This window comes from Cyprinodon tularosa, unplaced genomic scaffold (genome assembly GCF_016077235.1).
Source record: "Cyprinodon tularosa strain WSP-4 unplaced genomic scaffold, ASM1607723v1 ctg74, whole genome shotgun sequence".
Classification (NCBI taxonomy): domain Eukaryota; kingdom Metazoa; phylum Chordata; class Actinopteri; order Cyprinodontiformes; family Cyprinodontidae; genus Cyprinodon; species Cyprinodon tularosa.
In genome coordinates, this window is record NW_024039496.1 from 517,373 (window position 1) to 531,836 (window position 14,464).

The 14,464-nt window shown below is 38.3% G+C and overlaps 1 protein-coding gene across 1 annotated transcript in view; it reads left to right on the forward strand.

The window, feature by feature from the left end:
• Positions 1-14,464, forward strand: part of kiaa0825 (KIAA0825 ortholog) — a 168,425-nt gene that overhangs the window by 151,969 nt on the left and 1,992 nt on the right. The gene's annotated exons all lie outside the window — the stretch shown is intronic.

Here is a 14,464-nt window from a genome sequence, read left to right on the forward strand (position 1 = left end):
AACTGCGAGGAGGAGCCCGGCCAGAGGCTGCTGTTGAAGGGATTCCTACTGTCGGCGCACCGCTGGTATGTGGGGGTCTGATCAGCTCTGACAGAAATAACATTGGAAGGCAGGATGATAATCTGGATGAACTGACTGCACTGATTAAGTTTTCAGGTGTATTTTCTCACTTATCCCACTGATCACAGCAAATATAGCTGCAAGGCAGAGAAAGGATAGTGAAGCTCAGCCCAACACGCGTCAGACACACTTTTGCACCGCACAGCCAGAGCAGCAAAGCTGCTTCAGCCACGCGTCAGAACTAACTGGTACAAGCAGCAAAAAGGAAGCAGCAGACGCGATTTTGCTGCTCCTGCTGCGTCTGGTGTGAACATAGCATCAGCCTTGGAAATTTGGCATAAAATATCGGGGACTAGTTGGACTGAAGTCAGAATAATCATCTTCGACATCAGTCTTTAAAGACCTGTATCGGTCAATCTCTATCCTAATTTTTTTTTTCTTCTCCATACATCTTCTGGATTTTGGTTGGAATGATATGAACTGTATGCCTAGCTTAAAAAAGAATCAGATCACCATTAAACATCATTAGTGTTGGTTTTAACCAATTTTTATTGGCTTAACAGCAATATCAGTTTCTTTATCTTAGCAATTTACTCTCTTAACAAGCTACTTACTAAATCATTGTTTGTGGTTGGGTGTTAAGCTATATTTTTGACGTATTTATAATCTGTACTTTGGGTGAAGCAGCACAACATAAAGGGTTTGTTGTAATTCCAATATCTATGTTAAACAAATAGCTTTGATGACATATTTGCTAGCTTGCCACATTTCAGTGGTCAAGCATCTGCATGCTTTGTGTCCGTTTTTTGTTTCACTTGCTAGATGGACTTTCAGTGGTCTTGATGTCCATCTCTGATGTAGAATCGGATGAGTAATGCAGAGTGAAAATGGAAAAGACTTAAAAGAAGGAACAAAATGTTGGAAAAATGTAAATGATATCTTCAGAGTATCTGCAAATGCTATTTTAATGGTATGATTCCCTGACATTTTGCATGGTATTTTTTAATTCCCTTTCAGCTTTTCATTTTTAGGCTTGATCTATGCAAATCTCTATTAAACCCTTAAGCTATGCATTAGGTACTCCCTCTCTAATTGTTTTGGACTAATGACAACTCAAGTCCTTTTCTCTTTTAAGTTCTACTCTGAATAAGTTAATAGCACATTTCCCAGTTAATAATTAAAAGCCATTCAAGTGTAAGGAGAAATCTTAGCTCACAACCAACAGGTAGAAAAAAGTTCCAGACCCTTCATGTTTCTGCAGTATAAACCTTACTGCTTGTTTAGTCCCTTCATGTCTGGGAATTTGGGTCTTTTACGCTTCTCTCTTTTGAAAACGTCATATGTTTACACCATCTAGACATAAATCTCCCTATCTCCCCACATTTCTACTCCTTTCACTTTACAGCTGTATGTTCTTGGGTATTTTATATAACGATTTAAGAAAAGCCTATCTATGCCTTCTGATGAGCTTATTATGGCTTGAACTTGGAGTCTGAGACCAAGCTGCGTTTGAAGTCTTGTGTTTGTGTGGGTCCCTCTGTACACGCACTTGTGAGCGCGCATGGCTAGATGAGCGTTTGTGTTCAAGCAAGAAAAAGCGTGTCAGCTTGTGTAGCTGTGGATGTCCTTTCAAAGGGCCTTCGCGGATCTGTCCGAGGCCCTTTGATCAGACGATCTATGACTTGACTGCTCTTGACGGCCCTTGAGATGGAAGGATGTGCGCTTGGTGGGAGACGAGACTGGCTTGACACAGTTTGAGAAAATGTCTTTGACATATATGCTCACACATACAGGTGCTGGTCATAAAATTAGAATATCATGAAAAAGTAGATTGATTTCAGTAATTCCATTTAAAAAGTGAAACTTGTATATTATATTCATACATTACATACAAACTCATATATTTCAGATGTTTATTTTGTTTAATTTTGATGATTACAAATGACAACAAATGAAAATCTCAAATTCATCATATCAGAAAATTAGAATATTACTGAAGACCAATAAAAACAAAGGATTTATAGAAATGTTGGCCAACTGAAAAGTATGAGCATGTACAGCACTCAGTATTTAGTTGGGCCTCCTTTGGCCTGTATTACTGCAGCAATGCGGCGTGGCATGGAGTCGATCAGTCTGTGGCACTGCTCAGGTGTTATGATAGCCCAGGTTGCTCTAATAGTGGCTTTAAGCTCTTCTGAATTGTTGGGTCTGGTGTATTGCATCTTCTTCTTCACAATACCCCATAGATTTTCTATGGGGTTAAGGTCAGGAGAGTTTGCTGGCCAATTAAGAACAGGGATACCATGGTCCTTCAACCAGGTACTGGTAGCTTTGGCACTGTGTGCAGGTGCCAAGTCCTGTTGGAAAATGAAATCTGCATCTCCAAAAAGTTGGTCAGCTGCAGGAAGCATGAAGTGCTCTAAAACTTCCTGGTATGTGGCTGCGTTGACCCTGGACCTCAGAAAACACAATGGACCAACACCAGCAGATGACATGGCACCCCAAACCATCACTGACTGTGGAAACTTTACACTGGACTTCAAGCAACGTGGATGAAGTGCCTCTCTTCTTTTCCTCCAGACTCTGGGACCTTGATTTCCAAAGGAAATGCAAAATTTACTTTCATCAGAGAACATGACTTTGGACCACTCACCAGCAGTCCAGTCCTGTTTCTCTTTAGACGCTTCTGACGCTGTCTGTGGTTCAAGAGTGGCTTGACACAAGGAATGCGACAGCAGAAACCCATGTCTTTCATACGTCTGTGTGTGGTGGTTCTTGAAGCACTCACTCCAGCTGCAGTCCACTCTTTGTGAATCTCCCCCACATTTTTGAAGGGGTTTTGTTTCACAATCCTCTCCAGGGTGCGGTTATCTCTCTTGCTTGTACACTTTTTTCGACCACATCTTTTCCTTCCCTTCGCCTCTCTATTAATGTGCTTGGACACTGAGCTCTGTGAACAGCCAGCCTCTTTAGCGATGACCTTTTGTGTCTTGCCCTCCTTGTGCAAGGTGTCGATGGTCGTCTTTTGGACAACTGTCAAGTCAGCAGTCTTCCCCATGATTGTGTAGCCTATAGAACTAGACTGAAAGACCATTTAAAGGCTTTTGCAGGTGGTTTGAGTTAATTAGCTGATTAGAGTGTGGTACCAGGGGCCATCAATTTTGAACCTTTTCACAATATTCTAATTTTCTGATATGATGAATTTGAGATTTTCATTTGTTGTCATTTGTAATCATCAAAATTAAACAAAATAAACATCTGAAATATATGAGTTTGTATGTAATGTATGAATATAATATACAAGTTTCACTTTTTAAATGGAATTACTGAAATCAATCTACTTTTTCATGATATTCTAATTTTATGACCAGCACCTGTACACAAACATATAAACATCAATGCACTTGGTGATAAAAAAAAATTGCAGATTCATTCATGTGATGATTGAAGACCTGGGGGACATATCTTCTATCTGTAGTGGTTCAGCATGTGGTAACAATTCAGGAATAGATTCTGTGGGAGTGCCCAGTTCTAGTTGGAAGATAGCAAAATTTCACACTATTAGTGCACTTTAACTCTAAAGAAATGTTTAAATCATTATGAAAACCTTATGGCTTGCTATAACATATAGACAAAAACAAACTAAATGAGTTGCAGTCTGATTCCTTTCCATGTATTCGAATGACACATTGAAAATTTGTCCTTTCGACAATCGTAACTCATGTAGATTAATGCCATGTTTCATAGGTGGTGGAAAATGTATGCGTAAACCTTAAATTAAAGGTAAAAGAGCATTTGAAACATTGCTCGAATCTCATAAAAGGGGGTTATTTTACAATTTCTAGTGTCTTAGACCACCTTCCTTATTACATCACACCTCTCTTTAGCGTTATTCGGACACAATATGAATATTTGACTAATGCTTCCTTTTTATTCAGGGTTCCAGCACCGATTGGCTCCACTTCACTTGGTTTTACTCAACTCTGCAGCCTGTCGTGTTTCCACTGACTCACTTATGGGGGAAGGCTCACTTCCAGTAGTCAGTGAGTGTTGTGTGTTTGCAGGGGGTCCTACCCAATATGACATAAGTTTCAAATAAAGATATACAAAATAAAATAAACCCATTAAGCCCTTCAACAGTAATTACAAACCATTACCACAGCTTTTCATTTTGGCCTATTTGGGCTTTTGTCATCCTTAATATTTTTGTAGTCCTTCCTTAGTTTTTGGAACTTTTCTTGAAACAGCAGTGAGATGAAAAAAGTTAACATTTTGTCTTTATTCATGTAGAGGAACTCCTTTTCATTTCTTGCTACTCAGTTTCTGCCTACATTTTGCAGACATCAGCCAAGGTCCATCAGTGAAGAACTGTCTGTTAATGTCACATGTTTACCCTGTTCAGAGATGGGACCTGCTCTTAGGTACATCTAAAACAAATACTGTATGAGTAAACTGGATCAAATTAGAATCAGTGTAAAAGGGGCATTATTAAGTTCTACATGTAATATTCTCTCTAAATAATGCATCCAAACAGAAAACTGACTGTGCTGTATATTGTACACATGGTAAATGTACAAAATGGTACAAAAAGAACAATTTTTATGCCTTACTCTTGAAACCTTTACAAAGCAAGTCAAATATTTGTTTCTAGAGACCAATTATTTCAGAGAGAAATTAAAAGTGTATCCCATTGAAAGGTAAAATCACTTTTATTAATAAAAATGAAAAGACCAGATTAGTTCATATAAAAATGAAAGGTTAAAAAAACTGACAAATGCTGCACATACATACAAGATGCACTTAAAGGCAAATTTATATATGCATAAAGACATACATACTTACATTTTTAAACACATACATCCATATTATAAGGACATAACCACAAGAAGAAATACAAACAATAATACACATACTTATATTTAAAAGTTACCTCTAGGCTTGAGATTGAGGGGAACAAAGTCCACTTTTCAACATACGTATGCCTCAGTTTTGTTATTCTTAGACCTCCAGGGAGGGCAATTCAATTAGAAAAGTCAAGCATTTAAGAGGTACAAACCACTTCCAGTTTTTGCCACAATTAATTTTGTGGTATGCTTTATAAATAAATGAGTTTCTTAAAAGTTTTTGTTCATGTAAACTAAATGTATTTACAAAAGTAGACAGACAGCATTCAAAAACACATGAACCAAATTCAATCCAAGGTTTACAGACCCAGCTATTGTCCTTCTTTCATGCTTTGTTATGCAAACTTTTGGTTCTTTATATTTTTGAGTGCACCGAATCCATTTGATCATTTGACATAGATTTGCCTTGATATCGCATATTTCTGTCTTGGACGTTTTACTAAGTGTCTTGCAGCTTTTGAGCCGACATCACTTTGTATTGAGATTATATTGAGATGGATCCCAGGTACGATCTAATACTGAGTGGCAACGCTGCGTCATACGGACATACTGTAGATCTGATGCTGAGCTGATTTGACAATACAATGGATCAGTGTTGCAGCTAGTAAGTCAGAAGGTAGAGCATAATCCCTTCTGTCAAGTCTCTGTCTCGTCAATATTCAAATCCAGCCAGCTGTCCAATGGCTGTCAGTTACAATCTCCCTCTGGCTTCAGCCCTGCGCAGGCACGTACCTAAATTGAATTGGATGTTTGCTTCTCATTGGAAACTGAGTCAAAAGAAATGACCTCATGCCCTATATTGTGAACTTGTCAGTTGGTTTAGATGAACTAAACTCTGATCCAAAACATCCATTCTTATCCAGTTACTCTTTCTTTTGTTTTCTTTTTCTTGGTTGTTTATTGGATTTCTTAAAACTTCTTTTGTAAAAAAAAAAGTTTAACTTTAAAACCACAATACAACATACTAATTATAACATGTTAAGAAAAATATTAGCTTTTTCTAATTTGATTCCCTTTAAAATGCATGCCCACATCCTACTCTCTAGATTTATTCCTTTTTTCTCTACCACCAGAAACCTCTACCTTTTTTCTCACGAACAAAGAGATGCTTGATATCTGCAAACCAGTTCTGGTCAGTCACATGCAGCTGGAAAGCATCCTACTTAAGATAGAACCACTGGTCACTTATTAGAATCAAACTAGACGGTTTTATCATTTCAAGCAAAGATTTTTCCAAATAATTTATCATGTTTCTGGAAAGTCATGTTCAATCTGAGTGTGATGTTTAAATACACCTTTATCATTTGCAGTCATTTACTCCTAAATAAAAAATGAGAGAGGATTCAATAAAATCTTTGAAAACCTCTTATAAATTCAACCTGATATAAATATAACCTTATTGAATCTTATAATTTTCAATTTTATTGGTACTCCTATTAAAGATATGTAAATGGCTTTAAACCATCTTTGTGAAAAGTTGTTTAGAAGCCGTGAAAGGAAATTGTCCTTTTCCATCCTAGCATAATAGAGTTCAACATTTGGGATTTCCTAAAAACTTGGCTGTGTTAAACTGTATCTTTGGCTAAAATTCTGGGTGAATGTGATAAGAATTGTGATGCTGTGGGTCTGTTTATCTCTAATAAACGTTACAATTCTCGGTGGACTTCTTAGCATCTCATTGCAGTATTCTTTTCTACCAAAGTGTCGAATCTAGGCTGAAGTTGGACCTAGATCATCACCAGTTCTTTAAATGAACCTGTTGGATTGTCTACAACCAAGCGACCCATCATTGTCACTTTAAATATTCAAATGATAGATTTCTCTATGTTTTATCCTGGACTTTTGTGAAGCATAATATTGCACAGACACAGCTATACCTTACAACTGAAAATATCTATTACAGCTACTCCACATAAGGTTATTAGGATAAACACCAATCTATTAAGACTTTTAAACAAGCAGTGCTTGCCAAGTTAATCAAAATGTATATACACCTTCAAAGCTATAAAAATCCCAGTCATTGATAAATTACATTAAAGCAGGGGGTTAATTAATGGTTATCGAAGACAACATATTCATTTTTAAGAGAGAAATATTACAAAGAAATGTGTAAAGTGCATTGAGGGAGCTTCACAGTTCCACTCAGTTGAAATTTGATCAACACTCTGGTCACTTGAAATAGGAAATTAACTCAACATTTCATGCAGGAAATATTAACAAAATGTTATATTTATTTATTGACAGTATTTATTAACTGCATGGGAAATTAAATACATTAAGTCTGTTCGCAAAGTTCTATGTGACACTTTTGACAACTTCAAAATCCTAGTACTGATGTAATACAATATGATTGTGTTAGTTTAGTGTTAATCTGGCTTCTTTTACACTACACTGCAAAAAATTGAAATCTAAATAAGTCAATAAGTGCATATTTCTTTGAATTCAGGAGGTAAGTGAGATGCTTTGCAAATGGAACAAGATGATTTACATTTAAAATAAAATAAAATACAACTGCATTGTCTTATTTCAAGTGCATATTATCTAATTATCTTATTCTAAGACTAAAAAACTATTTCCATTGGCAAACTACTCAAATTAAGGTTAGATACACTTAAGTTAAGAAATTTGCATTCATTTCTAGATAATTTTTTTCAGTTTCAGTTTAAATGTGGCACTCACAACATGTGGATTTCTTCTCTGTCCATTCCCAGAGCAGGTGCTGAAACAGCAGGTCATAGCCAGAGCTTGCAGTGGTGGAAACAGTGGTGAAGCAAGCACTGAAACCAGTTTAACTTGGTGCCAGTTTAGTAGAATATCCCCTAATATTCTACTATCAAAATATCTTTATCTATTGCACATTTGAAAATACCTTCCTTGCATTTTTTTATACTTGCTAAGAAATTGTTATTCAAACACTAGATCAACCCAGCTTCATGTCTGATCTTTGTCTTTAGACCTAAACCTGATAGAAAACCTGTAGGGTGAGCTAAAAAGGGGTGAACGGAAGGAAAAAATTCTGAACTCTGCATAATCTATGCAATGAGTCTAGCCAGTGTTATACTACTCCATGTGTCCCTGTTGATATGTGCCTCTCTTCCCACTTCACTGTGCGCTTCACTGACACATGTCACCCTGGCATGCACGGAAAAGCCTGACCTTTGGAAAGTTTAGCCCTTTAAATATTTAGGCCTGGGTTATGATTCATTCTCTAGGCCCTCTGGCAATGTGCAAAGCCTCTGATTAGAGCTTGCTGTCAGAGTCATTTAGCAGAGCTTCTGGCTGTCGGTGGCACTCTCTGTTTGACAGGCGCGCCTTTTTAAACAAACAAAGGTCCCGGTGGCGGAGCAGGCGCTGCAGCCAGAGTGACACAAACACCCCGACACTGAGAGAAACCACAGACAGCTGCTAGAGAAACCACTGGCCGCAAGCTCTCATGATCTTTAAAGCTCTCTGTCTTTCTCCTTATATACAGCTCAGTTCATGACCATGCTTATTTTACTTTCTTAGAGTTTAGATCTTTTTCTTTGTCACTGAGATAAACAGCTTTGTAGAGGTTGTATTTGCTCTGCTTCACTGCCTGAGCTTCAGTGAGCCAGGCTTTGGCTCCCATCTAAAAGAACCAGGAAGGATGCTGCCCGTCTCATGACTTTAGCCTCACTAAGATGTAGACAGCTCACACACTAAACCCGATCGGAACCAGCCCTTCTCATCTCACTCTGACAGAATCTCTCGTGGCATCAATCCTGTAAATATATGAGTCTTAATATGTGTGTCCTATTCTGTATTCAGAGGAAGAGCTAAGTCAGCAGCTCCAGTATTAATGCATGAGAAATGAGCAGAGCCCATAAGAATTAAAGGGTAAGACTTGCCTTATTAAGATGTAAATTCCAGGGGAAAAGTTAGCCGAAATGAGGATACAGTGAAGTTACTGTCAACTTTATCCTACTTATGCATTTTTAAGAGGCGTTGTTGTGTCGTGATTGTTGAAATGAGATGCACATATCAAAGCACATTGTGTGTTTTGTTCAGCAGGAGATCAACCAGCACCAGCGAAGAGGAACCTTTTACTTACGCAACAATTTACAGTTTTGGCAACATTATCTAGTGACAGTTTACATGAACTATTGCGGTAACTCGGTGCATGTTTGTGTGTGTGTTGTATTTATTTTTTTTTCTTTCCCCTCTTTTCTCCCCACCTCTGTCTGACTCTCATTTCAAATTTGCACTTAACACCTTCCTGGGGAAAGGCTTCTCATTCATCAACAGTGTTTGTCCCGGTGACAAGCAGGGTGCCTCCTGCATATCAATATCAGCTAAGACAATGCTGAGCATGTAACCTTCAGCTAAATGTCATTCTGCTTAATCCTATTTGAAAATTAAACATTGAAAAACCTTTACCGTACCTTCCCATCTTCCTTCCGCTCTCTCTCTTTTCCTCACTCCCTATTTTATTGGCTGCCATTCTTCTGGCTCTCTTTTCTCCCTCCTACATATCCTGCTCTTGTTCAACACACCAGGTGACATTTATATTGTTTTGAATGTGGGAGTGTTTGTATTTCATAATAGTTATTCCGTAGATTTGATTTTATTCCTTGACAGTCATAAAAAAAATCAAATGGCGTATTTTTAAAGGGGAGTGGTGGCCAAGTGGTTAGGGCATTGTACTTGGAATCCAGAGGTTCTGGTTCAAGCCCTACTCCCACAGACCGCCACTCTGACTCTCTGAGCATGACCCTTAAACCCAACCCTGCTCCCTGGTTCCCCCACGATGGCAGCCCACTGCTCCCCAAGGGGATGGGTTAAATGCAGAGGTACATTTCTCCAATGTGAGATCAATAAAATTAAATTAGTTTTAATCAATTATTAGTTAGTAACAGTTATTCGTTTTTTTTTTTTTACAGGTTGTGTATCATTTTAGGGCTTTTTTTTTTTTGCCGTCCAGTGTCTGCTGAACTATTAATGCCACTTGAACTTTTATGCCTTTTGTCCCTTTGCATCCCTTGGTTTTATTGTGATTTTTGAGGATCACAAAGTATTATATATTTTTCAATTGGAAAAATAATGATTCATGTTTTTTTTTGTCTTTTTTTAAATGATTTAAGATTTGAACAGTAAAAAAACTCGAAGTAAAAATCCAGTGTGACATAATTCCTTCAGAATTCCCCTTAAAAGTACATAGAGTTGCCTGTGTGTGATCTCTTCTGTATATATACAGACGTTTTTGAAGGCTTCAGAAGTTTGGTACAGACTTTTGGTGATCCAATAGCATCATGAAGATGAAGGAACATAGGTGACAGGGATCAAGTGGTGGAGATAGGAGCCCCTTCCCAGGCTTGACTCTCTTACACCCATTAATTACTAATCACTATCTCAGCTAACTTGCACAAAGACAAGTCGGCCTCTCAGATCAATTGACCTACTGATGATGTACGGTTTGTGAAACCAGCCAGGTACAGCCATTTTTAACATTTTTCTGAAACTTTCTATCTAAATTTGAAGCATTTGCTGTAGCAGATTTTATATGTAATGTTGACAGAACATTATACCTTTTGTTGTATTGTACTACAAGTTTCTTTTCTGGTGGGAAATTGCTGTGTGCTCTTTGCAGGTTTACAGATTGTAAAGAAGGCTTTAAAATACAGAGGTAGGTGAAAAGGCAGTTTCCCAGGCCGAGAACATTTCATAGGGCACAACCCATCCATTTTCCATGGTAGAATAGTCGGTTATTTCAAGTCTGGTCTTTATGGAAGAGGGGGAAAAAGAAGGCATTGTTAAAAGAAGGACTCCCTTTGGGGTGTGTCATAAGACTTCTGATAATGTTGAATCCAATCCCTTTTTAAAAATTATTTGGTGGCATCATTATGCTTCAGGGAATCTCTTTTTTAGGAGGGACAGGGAAACTGTTTTTAGGTAGATTGGGAAGAATATAGATATACATGTGGAGCCTAGGCAGACGTTAAACTGAATAAACTGATTACTTACTCTAAAAAAGTTTAAAAACAATCCACTGGACTTTGTTTCCAAGTTTGAAGACGTATCGCTTCCCATCCAGGAAGCTTTTTCAGCTCAAAATGTCAGAAATAGTGTTGGACTTGAGGTTTTATACGATAGCAAAACCTTGTTTTTGTTTTGAAATCATGCAAATTGAAACGGAAAAACAACTCCACCACTTTGGAATGGGGATTGTTTGGCTTCTTTTGTTAGCCTGCAATGCCCCATACCCACCTAAGTCTCTGAACAGGGTTTCGTTAACGGGAATTGTTGGCCTGGCTAAATAGGCGAGGTCTTCTGCTCTCCTGTACAGGGGTTGGGGTTGTGATGATAGCCGGATGGGATCAACTCAATTGCTGCATTGTATGTTTTTGAAAGCTGAAATCTGAGTCCACCCCCTCTGTATAAGGTTGTTTTTTCTTTCCGAACATAGATTGCTTCCTTTATGCCCCTCTCAAACCATCTATTTTCTTTGTCCAAAATGTCAACATTCTGGTTCTCAAAAGAATGTCCTTTGTCCATAAAGTGTAGATGTACCACAGAGTCTGGTCCCGAGGAGTTCGCTCTTCTGTGTTGGCCCATGTGTCTGTGGAGAGGTAGTTTGGTTTCTCCAACATAAAGATCAGAGCATTTCTTCCTGCATTGAACTGCATACACCACTCTGCTCATATTTGGTCCGGGGGTTTTATCCTTAGGATGATTGATTACTTACCCACATCTACCTCTGACACAAGCTAATCAGTTTAGAATCACACCTCTACGAAAGCCAAATCAGCATCCAGAGTTCATCTTAAAAGGTCTCCAATCCACAAACCTCTGCTACCAAAAGTGCAGGCAGTGGTTGCACTATGTCTGACTTAGATTCAGGTGACCTCGATTTAACCCACCTCCAGCCCCTCCTCCACCATCGAAACTAAAGCTTCATCAGAGTGTCCTTCCTCCCGGACACTTACCTTTCCTGTCTCATCTCAACCGGTATGGCAGAAGACCTCTATGTTTAGCCTGGTTTTGTCAGACGTTTTTTCCCAATGGGGAGTTTTTCTCTCCACTGTCACGTCATGCTTGCTCATTATGGACAGGTTCTTGCAACTTGTGTTATCCAAGCTGGACTTCCATCTTCCAGGTCCCTGAGTGAAGCAGTAGTATCAGCTCATGCAGTCCACTGGATCTCTCCATACAGCTCAGGCACACTGTCTTGCCAGCCAGCAGTCTATGGACTTACTTCATCCATCTCCACTCCACCATCAGTTTCAGGCCTGGGGGGAAACATCCCTGTTCTTTACTCCTGTTCATGCATATCAAACAAAATTCAGCACTAATGTTTTCAGCCGAGATCTGAGAGCCTAAGACTAAAGTAATTGTATCTATAAAATTCTTCTGTCTTTTTCTTTCAGTGTGAGTTTTTCAGATTGAAATAGGGCAATCCAGAAAGAAAGACTTAAGACTTACATTTTCAGCTTAGAGTTTCAGGCAAGACAAGACAATATATATTTATTGACTCCCCCCATTCAGTGTGACTGCGTGATATTTTCAAAGAAAAGTGAGAAAGAATGTCAGTCTCTAGATGTGTTTGTGGTTAAATAAAACAAAACATTCAAATAATTGGGATTTGTTTCCTTCAGTTTCACAAATATTGGGTTACGGTGAATGAAAAGTGATTTATGAGGACAAAATAAAAAAAAAATAGTGTAAAATATAAAATGTGCCTATGTGTGTTTTGTGGTTATTAAACATGCACAGGTAAACTATTTACTTGTAGGGTCACAGTAAACAGAGACACAAACTCACAAATTCCTCCTCATGACTTTAAAATATCATGCAGAGAAGAATGCAAGCTTTCATAGAGATTAACTTCTTGTCAGGTATTTTCTATACTTAAAATACTTAAAATGAAGCAAGAAGATGCCCAGTTGGTCTAGACACAATCTGTCCCGTAGACTGGAACTCCCTTGAAGCCTTTGAACGTTATTTTGCACTGAACACACTTTTTTCCCTCCTTATGCACCCTGTACACTTTAGACACATCCACAAAAGCAAATATATACAGCACATGTTTCACAGAGGTGTGTAGATGGAAAAGGAAAATGGAGGCAGAGCAGGATAAAAGGGGATGGAGATTGCAATGAAAATACAATCATTTGCAGCTGGACAGATATAATTCTTCAGTGGAGGCAATGTAATACGCAGCTCAAAGAAAGCCCTCAGCTCATCCTCATGGATTTGATTGACCACAGTCGCTTGTCAATGGATGCAATTGAAATACTGTGAGTGAATTACAACAACAGTAACCTGGATGTCCTCACATTAAAGCCCTCCATCCCTAAAGATTAAAGAATCAGAAAACCTATAAGGGAGACATATTGTAGATGCAATTAAACAGGACAAGGCAGCAGCAAGTCATTCTGTAAGAATGGGAGCTAACCAAACAGGCAATAATTTGAGACTGCTGAGTGATAACCATTTTAGGATAGATATCAGAGAGACTTATAGACGGCTAACTTTTAACCTTTCCAAATATTGTCACATTACACCTGCAGTATGTATTATAGGGATTCATTGTTATAGACCAGCATACGGTTGTACATTATTGGGATTTGGAAAGGAACTTATATGTTGATTTTAATAGATTTTACAAATAAAACCGTGAGCAGTGTGGCCCCACTCCAACCATCCCAATCCCTCCTGGCACCAGTTTCTATTAAAACTGCAGCTGGAAATCTTTTGGAGCAGGCTTTGCACACAGAGTGCAAAATTTGCAATTTTGCAAAAGAGCATAAGGGCATCTGTGGACAGCGTTTTTTTTAGTCTTTTCAAAGAGTTTTTTAAGATTTGAACACTGACTAGGCCACATCAACAGATGCCATGATCTAAACTAAAGTATTTTATTGTACAGTACATCTGCCTGACTGTTTAGAGCTATTGTCTCGTTGGAAGGTGAGTCTCCACCCCAGTTTCCAGTCTTGCGTAGCCTCACCAGAGGAATTTCCTGCTCAATTAAATGTTCCAAGCTTGTCCCATAACCTAACCCTGATTAAAGCGTCTTTATAATTCCGTGCTTTCCTTCTTGGTCGCTTGGGGCTATTTGTTTACTAAAGTTCTCTGGAGAAAGTTTAAGGGGTGTGAGTGCTTTTCCAACTAACTGTGCAAAAGGAAGCCAATAACTAATATGTTCTCCTTTTTTATTTTGCTGGTGTAAAATTTGCAAGATGACATTAGTTAGTCTTGAAGTGCATGTATAACCATGCAGGATTGCAGCAGAATCTTTCTTCACGAAAATCATATTTAAACATAAAAAAATGAGTCTAGCATGAAAACAAAGTGTAGCTGGTGTTAGTCAGCAAATATATCTCCTCAGCAAAAATATGAAAAAAACTAGTACAATGCAGGAGCTTTAAATCTCTCTCAACGTACTGAGGTGTGATTGACCCTGGCCACATAGGCTTCACAATCTGTGAGACCGTACATATGTTTAGCAGAGCAATTTATGATAGTCTGGTTACATAAGTTGG